The sequence below is a fragment of the Dromaius novaehollandiae genome, chromosome 2, assembly GCF_036370855.1.
Source record: "Dromaius novaehollandiae isolate bDroNov1 chromosome 2, bDroNov1.hap1, whole genome shotgun sequence".
In the NCBI taxonomy this organism is placed as follows: domain Eukaryota; kingdom Metazoa; phylum Chordata; class Aves; order Casuariiformes; family Dromaiidae; genus Dromaius; species Dromaius novaehollandiae.
The window spans coordinates 21,314,745-21,341,217 of NC_088099.1; the positions used below are offsets into that span (position 1 = coordinate 21,314,745).

Sequence of the window (26,473 nt, forward strand, 5' to 3'; positions counted from 1 at the left end):
AAACCCTTATATTCAGTTTTACTAAATACCAAGGAGTCAGGGCTGGGGCGAGGGATGGCGATTGAAATGAATCGATATTTCAATTATCTGTGTTAATAAAAAAGAGAAAGGAACTGCTAAAATCACAATCACTGATTATTTTTTATAGTTATTAAAACAATATTTTTTGCTTATGTGTTTTGACACTATAAACTTTTTAGATTCTCCAGTGCGATGTGGCTGCTTCGTATGGCACTGACAGTGTACATTTATAGGGAAGACATTGCACTGCAAGGATGATTTTGTGGAGAGAGGTCTGTACGCCTCTCTCAGATCCAGGGCGAATCAGTTTATGTCAGCCCCCTTCCCATAATGTTCAAGAGTAGACTGCAGGAAAAAAATATGGCTGGAACATAACAAGAATATATATACATATACGTTCCTTCGTGCACAGGAGTGGGCACGACCTATAGCACTTCCACCAGTGAACTCTTCAGACTGCAGCAGGCCAGAGCTGGGTCTACAACAGCTTCACAGTGAACTTGTGGTAGCGAGCACCAGCTAATGGCAGGACTAGAGCATTTTAAAGGAAAGCTTTCTACGTAGTCTCTACTTCTATATATTGTAGAATGAGATCATAGGCACTGGGAGGAACAAAGTGAGATAGAACTGGTTGTTTCACTTAAAAGAGAATAAATACCATAGCTAAATATATGTGTGAACAAACACCAGATCTTTTAACTTTAATGATGTTGCAGTTTCTCTCCTACAGTAGCTGGAGACCTGTATTACTTATTCTGGCTACAAGTAGTTCAGTAAGAGAAGTCAGTAAAGAGAGTAGTATAAAAAAGCTTGCATAGACTCTATGTGCCATATGTCCTTTTACCAAAATACTGGGAAATCCATATCTAGGAAGGACGATCAGTTGGTACCACCTACCAATGCCCACTGAGCTAAACATTTTTTATTCATTCTGCAGCTGGAAAAATGTCTATTAGCCCATGTTAATCACCTTTCTGATTACATCTCTTTTAGAGTTCACGTGTAATTCCCTCCTTGTCATAAATTCTCTGATTTCCAGCAAAATGAGCCTTTCAAAACTGCAGTCTGTGAACTGCAGTCCTAAATTGGCCCATCATTGGCAAGAAAATGTCACATGTGATAATTTCTGCATGGGGCAACCTGTCATGGTGATTCAAAGAGCCAAATATTCAGCACTACTTTTAATTCTTTTGCTAGTGAGTTCCAGACAAATCGATCTTATATAAGTAGTAAATGTGGATGACTCTGGAGGATTTTTGTATTACCAATTATTATTGAAAGGGCAAAACTGAGAAGTAGCCATTGGTAGTGTTCAACAAAATTATATTTTATTTCATTTTTTAGTCTTATTCAACTAATGTCGACTTTGATCAGACTCAGCTGTTGACTATCCTGCTGTTCTCTTCCAAAATTTGCTGGATGTTCTACTTTAAAGACTGTTTTCAGTGATCTGAGAGTAGAAGGATAGCAGTAGGTTATGGCTGCCTGAAGGTGCTGCTTGATCAAAGTCAGGAGACTACTCAGTTACCTTTCTGTTTTACCACTGAGTCTGCATAAGAGCATTTACTGGCTTCCATACAAACTTCAGGTTTGGTTTCTTTCTTCTCTTCAAAAGGCTGACTATTTATAATGCATCACGGTGCTGTAACAGGGCACTCTACAGCATGCGATATATTTAAATACAAAGACATATGCTCTGGGTCAATAGAAGCATGAATTTTACTATTTGCTTATGAATAACTAGAATTTCTTACACATTATTTTACAAATCAGTAAAAGTGAGGTGTGCATACAGAGTTCCTTATGTTAACAGCACAACAGAGATGATGACGCCAACATTTGCTTCAGAGAAGTGGCTGAAAATCTTCTACAAAAGAAAAATATTTTAATTTTGTGTACATATTTGAAATAAAACACATTTTTGGCTCCCAGGCCAACAAACTTAGCTTGTTTAAGACCTTTAATTCTAATTTGTATTTGAGTTGCCGCTTTCCCAGCTTTTTATCCCGAGCCTCACGAGCTGTCGGAGACAAAACAGTCTGCCAAGAAGCCATCCTCCTGGAGGATATAAACAAGGTTTTTCTTGGAGCCAAGAGCTCTGAGGTGCACAGGAACGAAGCAGTCTCTGTTCTCCCGTTGCAGATTCCCAGTGCTCCCGGATGCCACTGACCTGGTGAGAAAAAGTCATGAACTTGCTCCAGAGCCCTGAGACACCTGGCCAGCTTGTTTAACCTTTTCAATGGGGCCCTTTAAACTGAAGAATTTGTTGATAGTAATATTTATGCCTCTTAGACATGTTCCTGGGGCGGTCTCTTTCATACTTCTGTTCATTTGATTAGTTTCCATAGTGACACTTATTTGTAGAGTGTAGAGTTCCTGCTAGCAGGTTCCTGCAAATGCCAGCCACGTGCGTGCCGTGTTAATAGGACAAAGTCAGTCCTGTTCCTTTCCTTTGGGTGGCTTGATTTTGCCTTTCAGCTGGGGGCATCCTGAGGAAAAAAAAGGAAAGGGGGTGAGGGGATCCTTTGGATTTGAGCTCCAGACGCTGGGAGCTTATTATTCTGGATGGTATTTTTGACTGAACTAGTTCTGTCTGAATTTCAGTGGCAGCCTCTGAAGTAGCTGCCTGTCTGCACGACTTCTTATATAAGCTGGGGGAACCTTCCATTGTAGCAAGGCCTTTAGACTGCTGCTTTATTTAAAATGCAGAATTACATGAAAAGGCAATTCAGTTGAGTGGTGCCTTGTAGTTTGTCTTTTATCCCAGGTAAAAATAGGAACTTGTTTTTCTTCTAGGGAAATTACTACTATGTTAAGAATAGGAGAAAGCTAAAATCAGACACAAATTCATATACACACAACACACAACAGCATGCTCACCTGTGGAAGAGGTAAACAAATATCTGCAGTAAGTGAATAAAAGCAGACTTCCATGTTGACAAGGGCAATTTCAACAGCATGGTTATTTATAAAAATGCTGATGCTTGTAACAATCCCAACTAATTCACAACGCAGACTAAAAGAGATTTAAGAAAAGGAGTTATTAGATATGGGCTACACCCCCACAGGACAGCTTCTGGAATTTTAGACAAAAGGATACTGTATATACTTTTTCCTAATTTGGGGGAAGAATGAGAAGTAGAGGGAAATCTAGATTTGACAAGGATTCTGTCACACTGAGAATTAGTTCTCTTACATTTCCTGCAGAGACTTTGAGGCCTTTTATGTTAGTTTGCCACATTTCTTACTGGAAGACACTGAGAGGTTGCTTGAGCCACTGACGTGTGCATAAAAATAAAGCAACAAACAGTTGCAAGAGTTCCTAATAGCACTTAGCCAGAGGACAGAGAAGGAACAACACTCCCAGGAGACCAAAAGTTTGATTCTGTTCTTATACTAGAGCAAATAAAGAACGGATTCTCTCAAGTCATAGAAATTAAATTGGGGTAAATGTGATGTGAGTCAAACTGGAATCTGGCCCTTGAGCTCACAAGCAATCTCGAAAGTACTGCTGGGGCAGAGCCAGAGGAAGCTGAGCATGTAGCAGAAGTGACTCTCCCGACCCACACAAGGGTAAGTGCTAACCTTCACAGCTGCCCTAGCAGCCTCTAACTCCCAATAATGTAAAAGATGATGAGGATTGTAAAAGTATTAGTTTTATTAAGATAGCCCAATAAAATTAATACCAAGCAAATGTTAAACACTCTTGATTATTTAAAGAAAATGAAAGTATGAGACAAAAATGGCTTTCTTAAGTAGCATATTAAAGGAAAAATTATAATTGTAGAATAAGAGGTAAAATTTTGAAGTTTGTGTTTTTCTTTGTTTCCCCCAAGTACAGAATCCTTACAAAATTAAAGTATTCAGTGGAGGGAAGGAAGAAAGTAATCAGATTTGTAAAATAGTAAACGTCCTTTACTTCCGTAAGGGATAATTTTTAAAAGCTAAGCCAGCAAGCCCTATGTCACCGATTCCAAACATCAGGAGGGTGAGGTTGAGTTGTGACTTCCCTGTGATGCAGTCGGCCTTCAGGAGGAGAAGGGAGCCCTCAAAAGCCTCCCATGCCACTCAACAGAATTAACGGGGGTCTACAGGGGAAACTCTTCAGCTCTCTCTCAGCAAGATGGATGATCACTGCAAGCGAAATCTTCCTAAGAAATGAAATGAAATCTTCAGCTAATGTTATTATCATGACAAGAACAGTGATCTCTCTATTTAGGTTGCTTACTTTCTCTGTTTAAAGAATATTTATGAACTTTTCTGGTTTGTGGAAGCCCTCAGAAATTTGGCAGGGAGAAAGTCCTGTGGCTAGAGAAGTGCATTATCCTTGCCTGATGAAATTCCGCTCAGATTTGATTGAGAGATTAAGTCTGACAGGGAGGAAATGATGATTTTCAGTTGCACCGTCAACAGTGTTGGCAGCATGTCAAAAACAATAGGTAAACATGAAAATTATAGTCTAAGACTGATTCTGTGCAAGTGCAAAGCAAAGCAGCACCAAGAAGAACAGATGGCTGCTCTGGAAACAAGGAGGGAAAGGGAAGCCAAGCTCTTTGGCCACATCTACCCTTCGGATAACATGTGTGTGCCCAGGCTTACGTCAGGACTGAGCTGGGGCAGTTGTTCTGGGGCGGTTGTAGCCCCTGGCAGCACTGGCAGATAGGCTGTGCGGTGTGGAGCAAAACGCCGGTTTGCAAGTCCGGAGATCCTCACTCGAAATCCCAGACTCAGCTCCAAAACAGAGGGCATCTTCAGACAGTCATCTTTAGCTCGTTTTACCCATCTGTGCTATCAAAAGAATAATGTTCTTATCCTGACATAGAGATTATATGTTGTGAGGCCAAAGAAATGTGCGTACTGTAAGAAAGGCCTTGAGGAAACAAATAACTCTGCACTAATTGCTGGCATTGGTTGGCTCACTGGAATGAGAGTATGCTGTACTAATTAAAAGGTAAGGAGAAAAAAATCAGATGCCTTCCTCATTATATGAGCATCAGTCAGAAAGAGATGAGAGGAGAGAGTGAACACTAATGATACACACACATAGGCTAACAGTGTATATAACTCTAGGTTCTGAATTTGTCCCTGTTCATCTTGATTTACCAAGGAAATGAACCTCATGTGAGTGTGCTGTCTGTCGCTTTCTATCCTTCTCTCTATCATTTTGCCTCAGTAACTTTTAAACTTGGCTAAATTCAATCAAATCTGTCAGGAGAGTATAAAGTCTCAAAGGCCTGAAAATCAGTTGCTGGGCAAAAAAGGGAATCCAGGTTACTGTCCTTGTTACAGAGGGGACTGCAATGTGAACTCAGGAGGTACTCTCTCAGTTTAGATGCCATCTGGTCCATCAGCACAAGCACTGGCTGCCCAGTCAGCACAGACGTACCTCAGGAAGAGCCACAGCACGTGTTAGCTAGCAGGTATTTTAGAGACATGAGAAAAAGATGAAAGTAATGTGCATGTGGGCTTTATGGAGGTGAGCTGGAGGCATTGCAGAGAGGCCACAGTCATTTTAGTGGGAATCAACTGAGACAGTCTGTGCAAAATCAGACTTCGCTAGATCTGAGACTGTTTACTGATTTCCAGTCAGGAGATGTATCTAAATAAAAAGTACAGATTTAGGAGAAGATTTTGTGGGTGAAGCAACGTGATGTTTTTTCAAAGTGTTTTGACATTCATGCCCATTGACTGATTCCATGGGATAAGCCTTGATTTGCCTTACTGCAATACAGAGATGACTCAAACTGTTCCAGCTTATGATGGACAAAAGCTTTTTCTGTGTCCTTTCTCCATAACGCTCCCCATATTTTCCCCAGATTTTCTTTCATGTTCTGGTAATTTCCTTACCTGCCTCCATAATGCTGGAGGGCATTGTGGTGCTCCCTCCTTCTACCTAACACGTCTGAGACTAAGGAACGTACTTCCATGCCCATCACATGCCATTTCCTTATCCAGGTTATCTCCGTCCTTTGCTTGCCTCCAGAGCTGGGTTTAAGCTTGTGGCCCACATCTCTGCAGTCTTCTGTTGCTTCGCAGCTTCATGCTTGGAATAGGTACTTATTCAGAGTATTAAAACATGTACAAATTGGAAATCTGATTCTACAGATATGTGAAAATATGCCTTTATGAGTCTAATCTCATCTATATTGAAGAAAAAGGAAAGGCTTCTACTGACTTCAGGGATAGGGATCTATGTTGTTTTAAAGTATATTTTAAGGTAAGATACACTGAATATAATAAAATATCTGACAGTAACTGAAAAAGATGTGTAAAGTCAGACATAGAGAAGTAATGAACTCCTGTGGCTGCAGCAGAAATCATAGCCTCAGTAACCCTGGCAGTAAAATCTCCAGGACCTCCAGACATGCTGTAGCTGTTGGTTGTACAGCTGATGTTCTCAGTTAGGGGCAGTGGTGAGAAAGGTGGGTCTTTTTCTTTTAGGAAAAGTGTTAATGGACAAACAGAAACTCCAAAGAGAACTCTGATAGCATGCATTTATTGTGTGCCACTGGCCTTAGAAACATCCCTTAAAACTAGCCCACTACCAGACTTTTTTTTTTTTTTTTTTTTTTTTGGTTATTAAATTCTGTACTGTCTGCACAGATCAGTCTCAAGATGCTTAGGAACAAGCCAAAAACCTTTTATTCACAGGTTGGCTTCTGTAAGAAAGAGTTGAGAAGCCCATCTCAGAAACTGCTGCCTACGGAGTATTTTGTAAATCCTCAATATTTGTAAGGTAGGTACTGGCTTAACATTTTTCTTGTAAAAAAACTGGTTTAGATAACATATGTTCTAAGTAGCATATAGTGTGTTTCCATTGGTAGTAATTAGCCACTGCAAAAATGGACGATAACCTATGTTTTATATGTGTAGACCCTAGGCAGATTGCTTACCACATGATTAATTGGTATCTAAAATATAGAGTTGATTCTCACACAATTTAATCTCATGTCATAGAATAGGCCTAGGAACATCTAGGAGGTTATAGGATGACCAGTGTTTTCTTTCTGGTCATATCTTACATCCTCAGATCTGCCCAGTATCAGCTGACTTATTGCTTGTGAGTTGTGGTTGCTTCTTATTTGCTCCTTGTGCTACAAGCATTTATAAAAAGATATCCTATGATGAAGTTCATCTTCTTTCTTGATAATTAAATAGCAATTTATTTGATCACTGTGACCTAGATTAAAAAATGTATTCTTACAGACACTTTGAGAGAGGAGTGAGCAGGATACCGTAATAAAACCAGACTCAGTGTTTAACAGTATGCCATTTATGCAAGCTGTTAAGGACAGATACTGAAGACGCTCTACAGATGCTAGATGGTCCAAAGAAGTTTATTTGTTTCACAGAGTCAGACCACCAAGCCTCTGAGTGTCTCTCATTACCCCCAGCTGCTTTGTGATATTCTAGAGCAGAAAACAGACCACACTGTCTCTTTTCTGAGCCTGAACTCATCAGCTGATGCACCGCCTAACGATTTAAGTGCAGAGTACATGTCAATACCATGCAGAGATATAGAGCTGCCTTTAAACCAAACTGGCTGGGGTAGCCAGACTAACTATATTAACTCATCCCTCCCAGAGGGCTTTGCTGCTTTTCTTTTCCTGAGGAAAGCTCAGGCAACGCTGTACTGCATTATGTTGTGGTGAGTACACAGGTTACTTACCCCTCTCTGCCACCCGAGTTCATCTTACATCCCTTGTTTAGCGTAGAGTCTATTTTGTCTACGTGGTTTCTTCTCTGTAAACAATTTAAAAATCAAGGGCCTAGTCTAGTAATGGTGTCTGTGTATCTTCTTGTATCTTAAGATCTCTTGTCTTGGTTGACAATACTGTGCCTTTTGGTTATCATGTGCTGGAATTTCACAGTATAACACTATGTTAGTCAATGATGTGAGAAAGCAATATAACACATAGGCTATAGCATCTGCGAATCAGAGCAAGCACTCCCTCATCCTACCAAAACCCATCAAACATATAAATACAAAGCTCCACACTTTCTGTGTTTCTAGCCTAGTTTAAAGATATTTTTTGTTGTGCAGGACTGACTGTAATTTTCCAGGCTGCTGCCACCTGCCAAAGAAAAAGAAACACCAACATTTGAAGTTTTTATTTTCCTCCTCAAAAACTTATATTTTACTTCCAGTTGGGGAATCTTCAAATCTAGACTAACCTGCATCCTCAGGTGTTTAAATAGCATAAACATTTTATACAAGGATAAATAGCTGTTAAACTACTCTCCGCTTATTGAGCAATTAAACCATGTCTAGTAAAACAGCTAGAGTTACAGAATAAAACTGAGAACCTTTCAGTACTCTTTAGAAGCTGAAGAGTAGTGAGACAGTGCCAGAAACAGCACCAAAGGGAAGCGCATAGGAAAAATGAGTGTAGCTGGAAAACCTTGTTATAAAGCAAAGTAGGTTTCAGATATTTCTTTCTTGAGTCTTTTTGGACTAAGTGATTTACCTGCATAATAAACTGTTTCAGAACCAAAGATTGTATTTATACAGACTCACGCTACATTCATGTAATATTCATAATGTCTGTCTGAAGTGTCAGTGTTCCCTCACCTGGGCTTTATCACACTTTGTAGTGTTTGTGCCTACAATTTAGGCATACGTGATAAAACCTGATGTCCTATTTTACAAGCAGATCAGAAATGACTGAGGTTGTTGATGATTCTAGATTTCATAGCAATTAGAGAAAGGATTAAGGGATTAATATGTGCTAATCTTGTTATCTATGAGGCCCTGAAGCTGTAAAATTCGATATTGAAGACAAACTGGGACAATATGTGAAGTTGAACTCACACTTTATAGTAAACTCCAGGTAATGCTAATAACACTTGGGGTTTTATTTTGGTTTTGTTTAATGATTAATTACAAATCCTTCAAAGAAAAATTATACCATATAACCCGAGGCAGGGATTCCCAAATCTTTATGCTGTATTGTGTGTGTCATTTGCAGTAACTGGGTACCTTTAAGGATATGCATATCAGCATTTGAAAACATAAATAGTAGAAAAGAAGTAGATTCTGTTGCAGTATGAAGACTCCGACCTAAAGTTTATTATAAATAAGTTCAGAGTAGGAAACAGTTCTTTGTACTTGATTCCAACTTTTACTATTACATTTATGCAATTCATGTAGACGTTACTCTGTACTACTGAATACATAGTATTCAAAAGTCATGAAGTGGAGCATGAGATGAACATGCAAAATGAGTTTTAAAAAATACTTACTTTTACTTTCTGCCTTCTGTATCTTTAAAATACGTATTTCCAACCTAGAGGACTAGAAATTCATTTTAAAAAAAGAAAACAAATTGAGATTGTTGCAGTCTTAGAGTGCAGTGTCTGGAGTCTCGATAGAGGAGACTCAATGATAAGTTACTTAAAAACTGTTATCTTACTACGAATAAAAGTACAGCCTTTTAATTTCAGCTACTGTATAGGTATTTCCCATCTGTGAATTATATACAAACAACTGTCTTGTTTTGCAAAAATACATTTTTGCCATCTTTCCTTGTGAATGTGATCTCAATGAAAAACAAGTGGCCTGGAACCGAACAAAATGACTATGAAGCGGAGGTGGCATATGCCATATTCCCTGTCCCTTTGAGAGGCTCTGCTGTTGATTTCCCATGCCGGGGAAGAAGGGGGGCTTGCTGAGATAAGGGAGGGACAGGAGGGGTTTAAGGAGCCAGATGAAGGATGTGGTCACCCGCCTGCAGTAGTAGTTAAACTGGCTTGCACACATGTTCCAGTTTTGGGTAGGATGTTTGGCAGGAATATGAAAGCAGGGCTGCTGATTTGCAATTGGATTGCCACTTTCTGCTATTGTGCTTCTCTGTGCAGACACCTGTTTTAAATTCTAAAGGACATACAGTCCATAGCATTTTTAAAGTGTACAGCACAGTGATTTGCACACTTCAGGTGACTACTCAACTTATAGCTATTTTGCACAGTCAGAGTAATTTAGAGTAAACACAGATGAAAGAAGAAATCTCTTAGGTATGTCTTTTTTTCCTCAATAGATGCATTATTTGTTATGGCAGAAACTATTCAATTTTGAAATAAATCTTTAAAAATTTTAATCTCTTTTCTACTTATTCTGTTTAAAATTAATTGTTTTTATAAGTATATTTCACAGAAATGTCTTCTAGTTCTTTTCTCTACTTTTCCCCCATCATGAGCTGCTGCTTTTGCTGGTTGTGGTAATGTTATCAACATTTGCAGGTGAAATATTGATCTTGTATTTCAGCATGTAGGAAAAAGATGCATATATTTGTTTAAATGTGATTTTTAAGTACACTTATTTGTAAATGCTAAAAAACATAGATAAATTCTTTTGGGATCCTGAATAGTGACTGACCTCAGCAGGTAAAACAGGTAGTTTAGATCATCAGGCTGATGCTATGGGAGCAGAGGGAACATGTCCTGCAAGACTGTGGAGCTACTCTGTGATGAGATTACTGTAGCAGTTTCTGAAGGCTATTACATTTCTGGAGGGTTTCCACGGCTTGGTGAGAATTCTCCAGCCCTGTACCTCCCATGCCCTCTGTGTACTGCTAGGGAAGAGACCCAGCAGAACGAAGTGACAACTTGCAGATCACCTTCCCCCAGCATGCATAGGGAACCCCCAAAATCCAGCAGACTGGAGATTGCATCTGAAGTCTAAAAAGGCAGGTGAAACATCTTTACAAAATCTTGTGCATTTGCATTCAAAAGGAAAAACTGGAATTTTGAATTCCTATTGGGAACTCCAACCAAAAAATTGTTAGACTAGACTGAGGTCTCTCAAGCATGGAGCAGTGAACCATTACAACTAGGACAATCTCACTCTTTAAAGAATGTGCTTAAGTTACATAGTTTGCCCAATCTGGGACAATGCTAAAAGCATGTCACTGCTGGAGTGCAGGGTAGCGCTTCAGCTGCCCTGCAAGATCTGAGGTGAGGTATCAATGACAGATCCTTGTAGTTGGTTACTGAGCTACATAATGAGTGACTTGTCTTTGCTGTCCAGGTTCTTTGCAGTATGATCTCATCCTATCATCTCTTACACACTGTGTATATGCTTCTGATTAATCTACTGCGGTCTTCAGCCACCTGTTACATTTTCAAACAAAGCTTCTTCATTCTGTCTCTCTTGCCTGAATGAAGCTACCATAGATATTCATAAAATCAACTTTTCTTTTCAAAACTTCCCTTTTCAGCAATGTCTAAGAAACTTAAGTTAGCCTGCTTGGGTTGGGAGACTATATCACAGGTACTGATATCATCTCATTCTGTCTTTTTATTTCTCTTATGTCTTTATCTACTTCTTGTCCTTTGCCTTAGACTGCCTAGTATCTGTGAAACGTAATGTCTTCTGATTTCATATTTGTCTGGGAACTCATAAAATGTAATCTGGATCAGTAAATAGCATGAGCACGTACTGCAGTGACAAATGTAATCATTCAGGGATGTAGTCCCCTTGTGATGTGCCACATTTTGTGATTTTTGCATTTTATGAACTTTTCTTTCTAGAGCTGAGGGTCAGCTCAAAATTAAAGCATAGCACTTTCTTGATTTGTTTTTATTCACATTTTCCTAATTTTTATTTTGGCCATTATTATTAAGATTCCTTGTACCTTAAAAAGAGTTTGAAGGCTGTCTGCAGCAGACATCTAAGTCTCTCCTCAAAGGCAGAGAAAGACACTTGGACCTTCTTCTTTAAAATGGGGAACTAATGAGCTCCCATAACCCTTCCAAGTGTATTGTATCCAGCTCTGAGAGATGTGTTGTCTAACCTTACCTTTCCAGGATGACTACCTGTGCTTCCAGAGCCTCTGCCTCTGTGTTCTCATTGGTTATATTTGTCTTCAAGTCATCTGGTTTCCTAAATCCCTCTCTTAAATGTCTAGCCTCTGCTGCTCTGAGCAATCCGCCTCACTGTTCAAATTCAGCGGCCTGCACAGAGCAACCTCCCTAGCCACTGGCCTGCTCTGTAGGAGAACTGGGGTGTCCTCGAGGGCTCCATTTGAAGCAACTGTTCAGCCTGCCAAAGCAGGTGGTAACAGGCACAGGCCCTGAATTACAGTGATGGGCAACGGACAAACGTCATTGTGTGTACAGCTCAAGAACTGATTTTTCTTGGGCTATTCATATTCATGAATGCTGTCTGCCTTTTTGTGACCAGACTTCTGGCTGCCAGTCTAAGAATAAGAAACTAAGTTTTGTTTAACAAAACTTTCTTTAAAGACTTTTCTATGTTGTAGCTTTAGAAGCTTTCTTATAGCTTTATAAGTTGTTGTGCTAATGTGTATGTCCAGAAGACCATCTTGTCAAGCCTTGATGAACACCTCTCTGCTTCTCCACATATTGGCTGCTCAGATGCCATTCCCAGCCCTTGGGGGCACACAGTCCTGTTTGTTAGGACTGGGCAGAATTTAGGTGCTGTCTCATTGGCTTGGTGGCTGTAGTTGCACAGATTTTGTAGGAGTGTCAGACACAGGGACTTTCCCAGCATTAGAGGTGGCATTCTGAAAGCATGCAGCTGCTATGAAAACTGAGATTTTGCATTAGTTTCAGTCCAATTGCTCTGAAACTGCCACAAGCCCTCTCAGTTCTTCCTGCTCATTGCTGAGCACTCAGCAGAGCCCCAGTGAAAGGATGTGTCCTTTTGTCCAGAGGCTAATGCAGCCCTGAATGGGTGATCTGAGCCCCTGGCTTGAGCCAGGCACCCATACTGGGTCACATGAAAGAGATGTTAACACAGTCAGGAAGGAAAACACGAAGGCATGCACTCACTAGGCTGCACCAGACAGTGCGCATTCTCTTTGGCTGCAGCACTGTTCGGCAGCATGAAATATGCAGGTTTCCGTCAGTCTTTTTCATGCCCAGAGACCCTTTTTTCATCTTCCTTTCTGTTCTTTGCTCATTCTTTTTCTCTCCTGGTTGCGGAAACAGGGCTACTCAGAAGAGAACTGCTCCTGTTGTAACCTTCTAGTAGTACCTCTTCTCCTGTGCCTGTTTCCATCAGCCTTAAAGCCTCCCCTCAGAATTACTAACATCTAATGAATTTTTACCATCAGCTTGCCATGCAGACTCAAAAATTTGTTTCCTGCTGCTCAGCAACTCACTGTATGAGTAAGATAGTCCTAGTCACAGTTTTGAGCATTGATATTTCAGTAACACAACTTCCATGTACTATGCGACAGTGCCTGTTAGCAAATGATTCAGTCTATATGGAAAAATTCAGTGATACAGAGACTTTATAAAATCAATCAGAATTTGCAGGTTTACATAGATAGATTTCCTGGTGTCGAGATAATACTAAGAAAAGGATAATCATTTTTCTTACAGATTTATCCAGAAGATAATGATTTTTAACGATTATTAAAAGATAGTTTCTATGAGACAGCCATTTAAATCTCATTATTTTTTCAAACACTTTCAATAAGAATGAGAGAACATGGCAGTAGAGAACGATATATCACATTGTGAGTCTGTCTTTGGGCAGTCTATTCAGGAGTCTGTTTGGAGCATGTACCACACCAATTTCTCATCCCTGGAGAAATGTGCTTGCTAGATTGAAGATAACAGGCTGATCAATTCAAATTCTTGGAATAATGCATTGGTTTTGCATTTACTATTCTTTCTTTGAAAATATCTTTTCCCAAGTTTTGTAATGTTCATTTCTTAGAAGTAATTTAGTTCAATAAAAGGATATGGTCAGCTTTTTTTTGCCCTAATTTGCAAACGTTGGACTGTAGTGTTTACTGCATTTTAGACAGAGTCATTTCCATATTAGATAAATTGCTTCTAGCTCTGCACTCACTGATGAAGCTAATGCTTCTTCCAGGCAGACAAAAGAAGAGAAAAAAATCCTTCTCTTTCTTTCTTCTACCTGAATTCCAAACCAATGTTTTGTTTTATTAAGGAAAAGAGCTTTAAATATCAGAGTAAAATCAAACAGTAAGTCAAATATAATGGCTACACAATTGCCACTAAGTAAATATTTAGCTTACTTAAATATATGCCCCTTCTTAGGTTATTCACAACATCTTATGCAGAGAGCACTCATAATTTTGGGGTTAGGTAAATATATTCATTCAAGCTCCAGCATGGACCTTTCATGCAGAAACACACTATTACTACTATTTCTGCTTATATATAGGGTATACTCTATGAATGCTCTTTTATATCAGCATTTTTGGGGGGTTAACACTTTCTGTTTTCTCTCAGAGTAATCCAAAATCTTAATCATCCTTGAGATGTTAAGTAATAGTGTTTAAATCTGTCACTAAAACTATTAACACAGACAGAGGAAGTAGATTGAAGTAATGCTGGGCAGTAGTAAAACTGCAATTTTAATAGTTAGATGGTGTCCAGAAAAAAAATCATGTGAAATCCTTAATTACAAGCACTCATTCATTATCGTGAGTGAACCCTGGAAGCTACTGGAGTACTGTAAACATGAACCAGTATAGTTAAAATGGAAAAAACAGTATTTAGAGGAGTTGTTTCTCTGAATAAAAGGTTTTGGTCTTTTCTAAAAAGACATGAGCTTAAGGAGTCTCTTTACACTTAATAAAGCTTCCAGAAATGTAAATATACATTTAAAATCATCTAAGTAACTTTGTCACTACCTCCTTACAGCTAAAAAATAATAACAAAAAATATAGCAATGACAAAATCCCAGCAGTTAATCCTCTCTTCAAATAACTGATACCTTTACTGCTCCAGTGACTTGGAAAATTGCGAAGCAATCTAGCTGAACTACTGTACAACTTGTTTACAGACCAGTTGGATTGTAGGCTGTTCTAATATTTAAACTGAATTTCACTTGCCTTTATATCGCTAAACCCAAATATTACTGCTTCTTAAACAGTTAGATGAAGTTTTTTAAAGACAATATTCTTGTAAATGACTTTCCCATTCATTATATGAGATACTTGATAACCTGAGGTGGCAGGAAAGAAAAACTGGGCAGAAGCAGGATCCTGCCCTGCAAAATTTACAATGGCCTGTGACACTGAGCAATTCTGAAATTTAAGGAAGGAAATTCATGGGGAAAAAAATCTAAGTTGGAATAAAGATTTTAAGTATCTCATATCATGCTGATGTGCCTTTTTGCTCTCTTCTGATGTGGTTCTAGGTCCACTATTGGCTCATTAATAACAGAAAGATACATGAAACATGATGAATATTTCCTTTCTACCTAGAGCTGGGTGGATGTTAAGACACAGTTAACATGGAGAAATCATATAATCAAATCATTCACCTGAAAGGTACTTAAAGAGGTTGAACAGCCCTTGATCCAGTGCTTTACTATCCTTACTATCATAAATTTTTCTTTACAGCTAACCTGGCATTAATTTAATTACTTAATAATGACATAAAAGGTTTATGACATTTTCTATCTTGGTCCAGGAAAAACCTGTTGACAGAAGAGAAAAGAAATCTACTTTTAATGCTAAAAGAACAGCCAGCTTCACAAGTAGCCAAAATTTACCAAGCTTAGATCTTTTTTAATCTGCTGGAGTTGTGAAGGCTGGAAATCAGCTGAGTTCTTGTAATTGTTAGTTCTCATTTGATAACTAATAGGTACTAATTTCACACAGAATTTTGTGCTGGAATTTACTGTCTGTTATTCTTAACCTTTCAAACAGTATTGCTGTATATTTTAGCTCTATAAGATACATTTGATTAAAAAAATCTTTCGTAGATTATGTTGCCTAAAAACAACATTGAAGTCATTTGTTTTGTGTTTCAGGTAGCTTGGTAAGTTTGCAGAAATCTTGACTGGCATTTGGAAAGGTTTGCAGGTTAGTTAATAAGAATCTTAAAAAACAGTAAAGAGAAATTCCATGTGATAATCATTGTATATAATTTTTAGGATACACTGTATCTTGACAAATTTTGGTATAATTTTAAAGCTTGTGGGTTTTTTGATCTATCGTCAGTTGAGTGGATTCATTTTATGACTGTAACTCACATGCAACATACACTTTTTTTACTTAATGCTTTTTGGTATTTTCTTCCTTTCTAGCATCATGAAGAACTTTTAGTGTTTTAAGTGTTAGAAAAATTATATCTAATAAGAGAAGCATATTTGACTTGAAAGCAAATTAAATGCAACAAATTTTTCAGGACAGTCTTCCTGTTGAATTTTTCCCTTGTCATTATGATTACTGTTGAACTGTGATTTTACTTTTTCTTCTCTAAGTAGTGTTGTGATCTCTTACTAATTAGGACAGTTCTCTGAAATACTGCAGAATATTGCATAATAGATTGGATGGGTTATATCAGTCACCTTACCGCTGCAGACGCATTCAGAAATTACAAGGCGAGTATGAAAACATGAATTAAAAACACCTTATGGACTAAGTGACTGACTGATGTGGTCTTAAGATGCGCTTGCTGTTAGAGTTGGCCGTAATACCTGCACCAGTTTAGATATGGGTAAGTGCAATTTCAGCTTTACTTATGAAGAAAATTTTCTGATAGGATATAATGTTGATCCACTATTCAATCCAGCCTTATTTAACTGGATTTATGGAGACTAGATGTACTCTAGCATTTATTCAGAATTATATTTATACACTGACCTCAATATTTATGCCAGTTGGAATACAGGCTGAGCAAAAGAAATTTGTCAAGTACCAATTCAGAAAAGTCTAAAAAAGATGGTAATGATGCCCTTCTGCGTAAGTGCTGAAGAGCAAGGCACTGTCCATGTCAGGGCTGTAAGTATGACTGAGGCACCATTTCTGAATGATGCTTGGAGGCGCAAGTGTTCATTAAAGAAAAGAAGTGTAAATGTCATGTTGACATTTTTCCCTTGAAGTATTTTGATAACATCAGAGTGGGGAAGTTTACTACTATCTATGTTTTGTTTGAAAGTTTTCCCATAGAACAATTTTCAAGGTGTTACACTATTTAATAAGCTTTCTGTGAGCATGAAGAATTTGTTTTACTAAGAAACCCTTTGAAGGCTGGCTTAGAGTGGTTAACATCTATTTATCAGGATTTTATAGATAAACAGCCCTAAAGTTTAATTCAGTGTAATAGTATCTGAGCCTCCTGGCCCGCAGAAATCTGGCCTCTCCCTCATCAAATAGTCAACTGTCATGAAGAGAAAAATAGTTATAAATAGGGTTGTCTCAGTATCTTTCTGTCGACTTGCACCAATCGGTGCTGTGAAAGGAGCTTATGACATTTAAAATTGGTGTGTGGTGCCACCGCCTAGCGAACTACAGTGTTTTTTGTTTACACAGAGCCTCCTCCTTAGTGCAGATTAAATAACCTATTGTATTTAAACTCTAATCTAGCACACACGGATGTCAGTGGGAGTCTTTTAGTTGATTTCAATGTGTGTTGGATCAAACTCAAGCAAACTATGTCAACATTTCTCTGGTCTGAAGACTTTCCTCTGGAGGGAATCTTGTGCTGGTGGCCCCATCTGCATTCGGCCTCTATAGACATCTACATCCCTGGGGGTAACAGCTGTGTTAGAGAGTCCTGGAAAACCTGGTAACTCTGAACCGCCTCCCTATTTACTAGCTAGCAAATAGCAGCTTCTAAGGAAAAAATGGTGTCCAGTGCCCCAACGCACGCGGTGCCAGGCAGCGGGGTGTGCTGCAGCATTGCCAGCCCAGACGCCGATGCAGCTGGTTGGGGGGCAGACGTGAGGTGCCTGGCCACTCTCGGGCTGCTACCAGCTAACAGTGTCACAGCATGGTCGTGGCTCGGGGGCAGAAGGGGCAGGCCGCCTATGAAAGCTGAAAACCTAGGGGAGATCAAGTGCTTTAGCTCTATTAGCTAATTTGGGAAGCTCTGTTTTCTGAACAACAGGGGTGGTTATTTTGGGGCTGTGGTGTTAATCCTTCATAAGAGCAGGATGGCGTGTCGCTGCTGACTGGGACACCCTGCCTTATATGACAGGTATTGCTCGGTTTGGGTAGCTCAGATGGCCTGGCAGCTTGCACTGGAGGGAACTCTGCAGACCAGGTGCTCTGGAGTTTTCCCTCCTTCCCTTGATGGACCAACTAGGTCACTCTCATGATATTCAAAACTTACTCTGCTGCCAAGCCAAGATGGGCAGAGTATTTGGCCTGGTGAGTATAGCCAGGGAAGGTGAAAAATCATTAGCTTTTTTAATGAGAATGAAACATTCTGTATAATGTAACATCATCATAATCTCCTTTTGGTGTGTCCCAAAACTGTGTCCTTCACATGGCAAAACAGCCAGTGCTTGCCACTATTTAACTTTAGAACTATTTAAGAATGCTGTTTTCCTTTATTTATGGTTCAATAGTCAAAGTAGAATTAACTGGTATCTCTGCAGTGTGCTCATATTTGTGCTCTGCTTAATGCTCCACATAATAATTGCTTTTTCTAAGATACCATTTAAGATAATTCATAGAATGCTGTCAGGGAAAAATGAGAACTTCACATTGAAAATCTTTAATTACATGTTAGAAAATTTCATTTATGTGATATGTTACTATCCATTTACCTCTGGAGACTAAAGTTAACATGCTAGCTGTTAAGTCTAAAGTCAGAAGGAGAAAAGTTTAGTAATGCCTTTTTGCAGTCCCTCTTTGTTATGTCCATGTCTTTGTATCATATTTAACCGCCCTCCACCCAAATGCAACATTATTGAGAACTGAAGGTCTAGAGCATTCAGATGAATTTTTGGCTGAATATTTACTTTGCTTTCATTTCTACTTTTATTTTATATGAATGAGCAAGTGCAGAGATCTGATGAAAAGAAAAGGGCACTTGAGTTTTGAACTCTTTATCTTTTTCATAATGGTGGCATTAGACCTACTTTTCCTTACGTTGTCTATTGCAGAGAGAAAAAAGTGAAAACAGTAAGTCTAGGCTTAAGAGATGACAGATTTTATACAGTAAAAAGTGCCTGAATGTACAACACAAGATGATTTATATTCAAACCAAAACTTTATCAGTTAAAAGTTAAGCTGTTTAAGAGATATGCAGTGGATCTAATATTAATTTTCTGATGTACTTATATTCAATTTTAAATAAACAAATACAAGATTAAATTATGTATTTCCCCATCCAGGGTTCATACAACCCCATGCGATCTGTATTTAGGAAGATGGTACAAATCAGCCCTTGTTCTGGACCCAGGAAAGTAGCCTATGAAAATACACACTTGAAGGGTGTCGAAGACAATCCTGTGCGGTTCCTTGAGGAGACTTTCCTTTCAAGGTGCGATCCCTGACTTTTCCATGAAAGTGTGCTAGGCCATAAATAGTGCGTTTTGGGTCACTGGAGATCCATATGGTGGTGAGAGTGAGGGTTAGGTCTCTGCACTGGCCTTTTGTCCGCACGCTTCAGTCCTTTGAAGCTCTGTTCTCAAAACCTTACATATGAGGCAGAACTCACAGCCACATTCTTCAAGTGTCTGAACTGAACAGAAATGGAAATGAACATTGCTAAACTTATTGTAGAGGTTTGTTTTGTTTTTAGCAGTTCACCTCTGAGTAAATTGAGGAAGATGAATATTACCTAATCCTGCCCAGATGTTGGTCTCCTATTCTCTTAGTATCTTCTTCTGTCCTTGGGACAGGAATGGTGCTGCGGAAACCAATGTCCTTATTCTTGCTGGGAGAAGACTACTATCAGCCATTGTCTTGCTAATCTAAGCTTTTTTATAAGAGTTGGGTACATTTATAACCATCCTCTGTAACATACCTGAAATGTCTTTCCATTTATTTATTTATAAATTATAATTAAAAAAAGTTGATAGTATTTTATTTATTTTTAACAGTCTTGAAGCTCATAGTATGCACGTTCAAAACAAAAGGGTTAAAAGTAACCTAAACTGGAAAAATGCTAACACTGAACTATGAAGAGTTCAGCTGCGCCTGGCCCGGGGGGCAGGTTATGAAGCGGGAGAGAAGCCCTGGCATGAGGCTGCAAATGAGTGCAATACAGGTCTAGCTGCAGGGGAGGTAAGTTGGGAGCCAAATGTGTGAGACTCCCTCTCAATGTGTGAGATTTGACAGGTCTGCACTGCGAAGGCTGTAATTTCAAAATCTGGCTAGGAGGGTTGGAAATGCAGTGTCCTTCGAGGCCTAGACTCAGGCTTGTTAATAATTCTCTACCTTTGGTACAAGAGGCTGTTTCTTTTGGCAGTGGAGGAAAGTGCATTCCCTACAATACTTCCAGGCCTTCTACAGAGTAAACATATTTACTTACTCTGGACTGGTCACATAGCCTTTTAAAACATTAAATTCAAGAATCCAGTCTAATCACAGCCCAACCCTTCCTGTATTTCACTATGTTCCTCAGTTTAAAAAAGGAAACCATTTTTTAAAAAGCTCTATAGAGCAAGTTCCATCTACATGAACTGTGTTTCTTTCTTTAGGCAGGAAGCTACTCAACTACTATTTCTGGAAATAATGGGAAAGTAGTTGCATAGAGAAGAGTATGAATAATGCCATTGTTGTCCTTTTATTCAAAGCTACCAGTACTCTCTCATCAGTTTTTTAAAATTCAGTTTAGAACCCTAATAGGAATTTCTAAATTCCTATTTTGTTCTCATGCTAAACATAGGCTAGTAAACAATAGCCACAATTAACAAATAACCTTTTATTTCCATTTCATGTTCATAACCAAAACCAAGCTTTATATTTTTACTCCATGCAGCAATTAAAAAGTGAAACTTAGAAAAACAGATTGAATAATTAACATTTTATCCTCCTGTAGCTGGTAGGTTGACATTTTATGATAGAGGCTTTTGCATGGACTGTGTTGGACTGGTTCTCTGCTGTGGTAAAATTTTTGAAAATCTCTTTTGAATGGGGATTAAGCAATTAGTTTTGATTCTTGACACAGGGTAGGTGAGTTGACTGAAGGCAGTCTTCTCAGTTCAGGTTCTCCAAGGGCTCTGCTGATGGCTTTTCATTCTTGTATCAGTTATTTGGTTATGAAAATTTAGTCCTTTATCAAATAAAATAGATAGACTTTTAATCTCCCCTAATCCTTATTTCTTTTTAATTTGTGTTTCCATTCCTGCAAAACATGGTAAGAATTCTCTAACTCTGATTAGGAAGAGAGGGAAAACAGTTGAACTTAGAGCTGGTAGAAGATTTCCCAATGCAAATTCAATGCAATATACATAAGATAAAAATGTTTGCTTCACTTATGTGGCTGGAACATCCTCTGAGGTATAACTGGCTAGAAAAATATAGAGCCTATAATAGAAAGAAGAAAATAAAGCTATAAATCATTAACTAATAACAATCTATATTTCTTCCGAGCATTGTCACCAAATATGGAAATTCCATTTGAAAATTAGGCTTGGCTTCTGGATTTCAGACTACTTTCTATGCTAACACAGGTTTTGGATCTGTGAGTTCCTCCACTCCATCTACAGACTAAATGATAGAATAAATGGTTGAACTATGGCATTGGGACCAACACAGCTCGTTACTAAAGAACACAGCTCTTATTGCTCTGAGCATACCTGTTCACATTGCTGCTTCCCTGTGAGTTCTTACACTATACACCATGTAAGTTTAATGTGAAGGGTGCATAGGCACCCCAGTCTTGATGTTACAGTATGTTACTGACCCTTAAGTCAAATTGGCTGTTTTCATTCTCCTGTATCACAGAAGACACAATTTAACAAACAATGGATGTGTGGTTATAGCTTCCTAGTTGTGCCCACCTACTTCCACCTCCGGATATGCCTGCTAAAAAAGCAAAAGCTTGAGCATGAATTGCAGATTCTCAAATGAGCCTGTGTATTGCTGTACACAAAACTCTACCTGTTTTGTGCACTTGAATTGTGAAGTGCATATGCTTCACTGATGCCCGGTTACTTTTTCTGAAACACATACGTATGCACAAAGGTAATAGGATTTGCACCAGAAAGAATTTTTCACTTTGCCTTTTGCTCATAAATCAGCTATTCTAGGTTCAAAGAAAACCAAAGGAGCTAGGTAACAACTTTCTGTTTAGCACAGTCCAAGCAACCAATCCATTTTTATTAGGCTCTATTACATTACCTTTTGCCTTCAGTCAAACTTTTAAGCACATCTCCCCCCCCACCCTTTTTTTTTCCCTTTTTATACATAATTTGAGGAGAGATTGTCAGCCAAGTATTCTGGAAGACCCATTAATATGGGAAAATCCTGACTCCATGCATAAAGTAACGGAAACCTCCATTACAACTTTAATTCTAAGAGGAGAAGAACCCCTTCTTTTAAACAATTCTGTAGTCAAGCTGGTTCTTTATTATTACTTTTCCATATATCTGCTAAGGATATGCCTGTTGCAGGATACAGTATTCAGTCTGCATGCTTTCCAAGGGAAAAAGGAGATCCTAAGAACAAGAAACATTGCTGCTGACTGGCTAACCATTTTAGTTCTAGCATTGCCTTACTCTAATAGTTTAATCTCAAGCTAATTCTCAGAACAAGCATTGAGATTCCACTGCAGAATGTTGTTTGGATTGTATTACAGAAAATAGTCATCTCTAAACATTGCTGGTTTTGTTTCACTTTTGATGTGAAAATATTCACTTTTGGTTTTAGCTTTTCTAAAGCTGAAGTTGAAAACATATTCCCACTGACCCTTGCATATGAAGAGCATAAATTCCTCTTTCACAACGGAGAATTTAAAAGCACATTTCTCTAACAGCACCTCAGTAGCTCTAAACAAGGTCAAATTAAAGTTGCATTATTCCTGTTTGAAGTGTAACTATGGAGAGTTTCTTCTTTTATGTGGTCAATTGTAAAGTCAAACAGTAAGGGTCAAAAATTGACTGGCAATTCCTGTGCCAAACAATATAAATTTAATGCCTTCCCTTCCTACATAATTAAGGACAGCCACAGAGTTTCTCAGCACCTCTTTCACTATTATTATTTATCTGTATTGCAGTACTGCAATACAGTATGAGCTCAGAGGCTCCACCTACAATTCTCCATGCAGTGCCTTAACCACAAGATCGTCCTTCCACTTCAATCTCATTCAGTATCTGTTATCTGCTGGAGCTAATATGCAAACCTAATGAGCTGGTTACAGCACTAAGATAGTATTTTGAGTACATTACTGTAACCGGTCAGTTGTTTCACCCTTTTTACATTTTTTCAGAGTAGAAGAGCATATTGCCATATTTATTCTAGAAAAATGATTGAATGATGACTCTGCAAATGGGACATCAGCTGTTAATCATGACGCACAACATTCAGTATTTTTTTCAGAAAATGTAATTAAATAAACGTATGTGAATGAATGGAAGAAAACAGCATTCCTTGCTGTGAAAGAAGATGGATTACTAAGCTCACATGAAGTCCCATTTTGTTCAGTGGGACTCTGTGCGACCATAATATTGTGAGAAGACTTCATTTGGAGAAATTCTGATGGAAAGATAGTGTCTTCATGGGATGACAGAAAGGCAGCAAGCACCGCCTCTGGGCTCTTACACAGCCTGGGGAATACATGCTCAGCCGCAAGACAGAAGCCTTTGCCTTCTTGCTACATTTGGAAGTTCACTTGATGGCCCCAACAGGTCTTAACCCCAGCCATAGGAGAAGGATTATAAGGAGCTTATTTTGCAGGTGAGAGAGCTGAGGAAGTCTACAAGAAACCTTTTGGAAGTGCTACATGTAGAGCAGAAACAGTTCCCTGTTACGGTCCCTGTCGCAGTGGAAACGAGTCTCTATGGGTGGTCTCTTTCAAGACATTGTCAAGCCACTTCCAGTAACACTGAGTAACTTTCTAGGAAAATGGTTCCCAACCTTTTCTGGCTCAGGTAAAATTCAATGTCAACACGTGAAACTACATATCAAGATACTTTTTTTTCTTTTTTCCATCCATGAACTGAAAACAGCACTGAAAACTTTTCTGTCATATAAGCAAATAGGAAATGCAGTGGGTACTGCAGTAGTACTCTGCAGATCTAGAAACTTTAGTACTACAGGCACCATTTTACCCAGTCATAATACTTCCAGTGCTTTAACTATGCTACCCGAGAAGGGCTTTCTCACTTGGACCACTATATGTACACTGAAAAAAAGCATCTAGCTGCAGTTGTTGCTGATTTGCATTGCTTAGCCAAACACCCACTTTCAGTCATCTAGGCTAGATAAACAGCAGTGAAATGCATTGAATGAGATTAAGTATACTTACCTAAAAACTCGGGATGTGCCTTATAATACTAGTTGGGGACCACTTCTAGATCCTGTCTAGAGGTCCATCATCTATTATAGACTCCATAATTGTGGCAACAGTTGTCTAGCTAGTGTGCAAGATCTTTGCCCTTCTCTGTTTAGTGGTCCTCGGTTTATATCCTCTTGGTTAGTGAAATGGAGGGTTGTTATATTTGGCTTTGCTGCACTTCACCACTGCATCATTATCTACCCAGAAGAACAGAAAAAGACTAATGACGAATAATGTTTCACTGCTTTCTCACAAACAGGCAGCTGGTAAAATAGGTTTTTCTCTCCCACAGATTTGCATGGAACATAAGAACCTGCTTTTCATTATAACAGCACTAGAAAAAAGTTGTGGTTCATGAGGAAAGAGCTCTGTGCTGTGGAAATGAAGATTCTGATTCAGACCTTATTTTTCTCCTCCTATGGGGAAAACTATTAAAAGTTAATGAAAAGATCCTGAAATAATGATAAATATTGGAATGTTTTTATACTGCCAAAACACGATTTCTATAGAACTGCAGCTATTCCTATTTATTTTACTATTGCATTTTAGTGTTGATATTTTGATTACTGAAAGTCTGCCCTTTAAGAATAAGATCAGAGATTTTATTGCAGCATTGAGACTAAGAGTAATACGCAAATGATTTTCGTCTGTGTGCTGAGGAGATGGTTCTGAACGTGATTGTAATAAACTGGAACTTCCAAGAATAAGCCTCCTTCCTAAAGATTTCATATTTGTGCTTTGGGGGAGCTGTATGCCTCTAGGTATTTCTAATGAGCTACAGAGCCTTTTCACTTGTGAACTATCAGGTTGAATCCAGTTCAGCTAAGCAAGAATTAAAAATTGTTTCCATTTAAGTATTGTCCACTGCCCTCTATCTAAGATTAATTTAGCTGGATCTCCATTCCAGTTCCTGTTATAGACTTGCTACTCCACTACACTCTAGCCCTGGCTGAGTGGAGATTGCTTGCTCTGTGGCTGTACAGCGCCTAATTCAATTCAACTGTGATCTTAGATCCACAAAGGAGAGTTGCTGCAGAAAAGGTCAAGTTACCATATATTCAAGTTTCCTTTACCAATATGCTCAGATGCCTGGCATCCAGAGTGCCTTGAATAAGAGCTATTGTCTACCTCTAGTCAAACTGTCCAACAGAAAGTGTTAGGCAATCTGTATAGCCCATATATAGCAGACGATGAGATTGACCGCATCTGCACTGCAGGGCATATATGCACCTATTGCCTAGAAAATAACAAGCTGAGGCCTAACTGATGTTCATGCATTTGATAAAATTATCATGCTATTGTCTGTGATGAACACTGAGAGCTTAAATCTTAGATTCCAGATCAAAAATATCTGGTTAACAATAGTAAAAAAAACCGCAAACCAGATTCATGACTTTTGAATCCTGGGAATTGCCTGTACTAGCCCCCAGATGGATCAGACTGCAGGAATGGAAGCCTAGTTGGTCAATAATTTGCCATTTTCTATTGCACTAAGACAGCTATAACAGAAAACAAGCATTTATAAAATTGCTTGCAAATCTGCTTTCCTGTCGCTTGTAGCAGAGCCAGCCTCTCAACATTATGACTTTCATTGGGTGCCAGATGTTTATCTCTAGATGAGACAGAAGAAGCTTTACAACTTCTGTCATATAATATTTAAAGCCTGATTAGGTATTTCTCATTTAATCACATATATTATTAATTTCTATGAAATTGATGTTTCTCCCCACACCTTTAACCAGTCAGTGCATAAAAGCTGGGTTGCTAGGGAAGAATTATAGCCAAGTATTCCAGTTTAGCTGACTGCATTCTGATTACTTAATAATGTTCAACTATGTGTAGAATTTGTCCTTGCTGCTTGCTACACAAAGTACTGCGTTGCTGAAAAACTCTTACCTCGGGGCAGGCTGCACTGCACTGGGTTAAGCACTTCCGTCAGGGTGGCTTATACTCCAGGTGGTTAAAGAGGTCCACATCTAGGGAAGAATGCATCGTTTTTTGCTGTACCATTCCCATGGCATTAATGATCAAACCAAGACTGAATGCCAAAAGCCTGCTCCGAGGAGCTGAATCTACTGCTCTTGCAGAAATGCAGGACTGCACATTTCGGCATCTCGGGGGAGCACCGGTATGCCCCAGCACCGCTCACTCTGAGAAAGCACCAACATCGAGCCTGAAAAGTAACTGGGATACAAAGCTAAGAAAATGGAGAGAAATTCCTCGCCGCAGTGAAGGGTACCCTAGGTCTGCATGTAAAACCTAATCT

The 26,473-nt window shown here is 38.8% G+C and overlaps 1 long non-coding RNA gene across 2 annotated transcripts; it reads right to left on the minus strand.

Annotated features, from left to right (window-relative positions):
- Positions 1–1,716: 1,716 nt before the first annotated feature.
- On the minus strand, positions 1,717–26,295 carry LOC112982298 (uncharacterized). 2 transcript variants are annotated; one of them, XR_010387382.1, is made up of 2 exons: positions 26,104–26,295; positions 1,717–2,510 (listed from the first exon to the last, which is right to left on the minus strand). It is a non-coding gene; the product is annotated as an uncharacterized LOC112982298 (long non-coding RNA). The 2 variants fall into 2 exon arrangements; XR_003258955.2 differs by lacking the exon at positions 26,104–26,295 and adding an exon at positions 2,902–3,662.
- Positions 26,296–26,473: the final 178 nt, after the last annotated feature.